Genomic DNA, 3,848 nt, shown 5'->3' on the forward strand with positions numbered 1-3,848 from the left:
TTAAAATATAAATGCACTGAGTATCTGTTTCTTACATTGACTTTTTAAATAATTATATATTCTTAAACTATACGTAAAAAGAGCAACTCACTGTGTTTATGTTTGAAAAATTGTGTGAGAAGAAATAAAATAAAGTAAAAACTAGAATACTTTTAAGAAATACAAAAATAAAACTATGTAAAATGCGAAAAAAACATGAGTAAAAATATACACAGTTCATTAACTAAAAATGAAATTCTTTTTATCAATTTATAGTTTGAAACTAAAAATCGATCATCAGAATAATAAATTTATTTAGACGAAATTTCCATCTTATCGTAATAATAAAAAAAATCCGCTATAATATTAAGCAAATTATTTATTTATTTAATTTACATCTCCTATAAGAAGATTCTAATTAATTCTAACGACACGATGACTAAACTCTTAAAAAAACAAACTGAACTTTCTTTGTGGAGACGGAAACTAATTAGTTACATTGATAAGATAAAATACAGCGTGTGAGTTCGAAGGTCAGAATGGCAGGAAAGGACGAAGTTATACCCGATTTTTGAGTTTCAGTTCGCAATGTCCCGGGGCAATTGATTTTTCGGTCTTTTTAGTTTGAGTTTCTGTTTCTAAGTATAAATATCCGCGGAAAACCGGAGGTGATTCTATTTCTGCTAAGAAGTGTTTTGAATTAAGTGTTACGAGTGATATTTTCTGGATTACGAACAATAACTTTAGCTTGTCTGATTTGTTAGTAAGTATATTATTTTTTCATTTTTATATATAAATTTTTAAAGTGAAATTTTTTGCTTTTAAATAACGATTTTTTAATCGAATTTTAGGAAATTCAAAAAGAAAGTTCAAATGTATTTTTTATTATATAATATATGTATTTTTCAATATATTTCTTAATATATATTCTTTATAACACTTTTTTATGCAAGAGTTCAGTTAATTTTCGCATGTTTCTTAGAATTTCGACAAAAATAAAGTTTTAAAAAGTGTATAAAAATAAAATAATATAAATATTTAATTATGATTATTCATTTTATGTGAAAAAATTATTTATTTTCTTAAAAATTATTGCTTTCAAAAATGTTAAACTCATAATTAAAATAATACTTATCTTGATTTCATTTTTTTCTTCCTTAAAAAAGTATAGTATGGAAAAAAAAGTGTTTAATAACAAAACTTTTATGATAATTCAAAAAAAGTATATTTATTATTATTTTTTACCCCTTTGTTTCTCTAAAAAAAAGAGAGATTTTATCTGTTTCATGTTACTATAGAACTTAAATAAAATTGGTATGGTAAAAATATTACTAAAATCTATTGAATATTTAATTAATACGATTGTTCATTTTGTGTAAACGTATCATTATTTCCTTAAAATTATTACTCTCGAAAATGTTATACCCTTAAAATAAAAATAATAATGAAAACATTTCAGAATACACGTTCTATTCAAATATTTTAATATTTAAATCATAAAAAAAGTATTCGAAAAAAAAACTAATAAATGTTAGACAATATTCTTTTCAAAACTGTTTTAGTTTGTTTGTGCTTACTACTTTATACAAATTTTCAACTCCTTAAATTAATGACCTCAATCATTTTTTTTAATTATCGAAAAGTAAAACTGTCTCTTACGAGTTTTATATTTCGCTAATATTCAAACTTACATATTATTATCTTAATAAAATAAATAATACGTTTAATAAATTATAATTGTTCATGTTTTAAATGGGTTTATTTTATAAGATACAAATTATATTTTTGTTTAGATTACTTTAATCAGCTTTACAAGTTTTAAAACAATTTTAATTATACAAACTTTTATTTTTAGAAAAGTTTTAAGCTATAATTGTATACATTTACTAAGTATTTTTTCTAGCAAATTTTTTAAATCGCAATTTTTTTAAGATACGTGATGTTAGGTTTCATGGATATATTACAATTTTAATGAATTAATCATTATAAAAAGTACATTTGTTAGAAGTTGTTAGAAAGTACAAAATATCACTATTGTAATCATTCATTTTTTAAGCAGTACAATCACATGCACAAAAATGTAGTATCTAAACTGTATACATTTCAATAATTTATATAGGATGTGTTAAAGCGTATTGCATTAATTTATAATTCTACATAATTAAATTATGCATAGTTTCTGCTTTGAACATTTAATAGCAATAATTTTTTTTTTTTTACTTATCAAAAAATAAAACAGACTCTTACGTGTCTTATGTTTCTCTAGTATTCAAACTTATATATTAATATCTTTATAAGATAAATAAAACGCTTAATAAATATAATTGTTCATGTTTTAAATCGTTTTATTTTATAAAAAGATACAGATGATATTTTTGTTTAGATTACTTTAATCAGCTTTTCAACTTTTAAAACAATTTTAATTACACAAATTTTGATTTTTAGAAAAGTTTTAAACAATAATTGTATAAATTTACTACGTATTTTGTCTAGAAAATTTCTTAATTCGCTATTTTTTTAAGATACGTGAGGCTATGTTTCATGGATATATTACAATTGATCATTATAAAAAGTGCATTTGTTAGAAATTATTAGAAAGTACAAAATATCACTATTGTATTCCTTTGTATCAAAAGGCAAATGCTTTTTTAAGCAGTACAATCACATATACAAATATGTAGTATCTGAGCTGTATATATTTCAATAATCGGCTATAGGATGTGCAAACGCGTATTGCTTTAATTTATAATTCTACATAATTAGTTAAATTATGCATAGTTTCTGCTTTATACATTTAATACCACGCAATTTTAATTTTTACTGATTAACTAAAAAAATTTTATCTTTCGTTTTTTAAATAAGCAATTCTTTATTATGACTGTTTAGCCAGTTTGATTTATTACAACTAAATGCGTTAAATTTCACGCCATGATTGAAATTTCTTTCTAAAGGAAATCTTAAAATTTCACTATTATTAGGGATATTATCAGAGACGAAGCTAGAAAGGAGCAAAGAGGGGAAACGTGTCAGATTTAAAGGGGAACTGAATTCCTGAAGAATAATGAAAATTAAATTCTACAGTAAAATGCTTTTCTCTTTCTAAATTTAATTTGCTAATTGCAGGCTCTATAACTTCTTCAAACTTTTATTAACTTTACCTAAAAATTAAACAAGATATCTATTAATATTGTAGTTAATTTTCACATAGGGTGTTTTTTATCATTATTAACAGACTGGAAAACGTCTTAATAAACAACAATAAACACAATCATAATATTCTATGTGCAATAGAAACTACATTAGTAACATACACTGTTTAATTTTAAACCGAATGGAATAAAACTTTATTAAGTCACTTAAAAATCACTATATCAAGCTGCAAAATTTTATTTTAAGTAACATTCAAAAAACAATGACAAATGCGGCGGATTTAAGTTTTTACATTATCTAAAACTTAAAGTGATTCTGAAATGTTCTATTTTAAGTCCTACACCATAGAGGGCGCGGAAAATGAGTTGGTCCCCCGGTGGCACTCACGGAAATGCTCACGGTTTTGGCACCGCTTGGCGCGGTCGAGAATAAGCTCTCTGAAAACCGCAAAATTGAGAATATGGTAACCCAACCGATCTATGCGTCACATCTTGCTACAGCGTGCAACCCTATTACGTTGATTGAGTAGGAAAATGATGGTTCTATTCTAGTTAAAAATTTCTTTCTTATTCACTTCTATCTTCACACCGCTATTGTATTTTTTATAAGCGGTTTTCGTTTTGAATGAAAAATTCATACTTAATTTAATGTTTATGTCTCAGAATTTTATTTAAAAATAGATTCTTGTAAATATTTTACTTTTCAACTTCTTTTTTTTT

At 23.9% G+C, this 3,848-nt stretch overlaps 1 protein-coding gene across 2 annotated transcripts in view; it reads left to right on the plus strand.

Annotated features, from left to right (window-relative positions):
• Nucleotides 1-528: 528 nt before the first annotated feature.
• Nucleotides 529-3,848, plus strand: part of LOC107457577 (zinc finger protein 346) — a 12,966-nt gene continuing 9,646 nt past the window's right edge. Inside the window, exon 1 of one of the 2 annotated variants that reach the window (XM_071177256.1) lies at nt 529-746. The gene's annotated coding sequence lies outside the window, so the exon portion shown is untranslated. The remainder of the gene's footprint in view (nt 747-3,848) is intronic. The other variant, XM_016075770.4, reaches the window with a different exon arrangement.

The sequence above is a fragment of the Parasteatoda tepidariorum genome, chromosome 2, assembly GCF_043381705.1.
Source record: "Parasteatoda tepidariorum isolate YZ-2023 chromosome 2, CAS_Ptep_4.0, whole genome shotgun sequence".
NCBI lineage: Eukaryota > Metazoa > Arthropoda > Arachnida > Araneae > Theridiidae > Parasteatoda > Parasteatoda tepidariorum.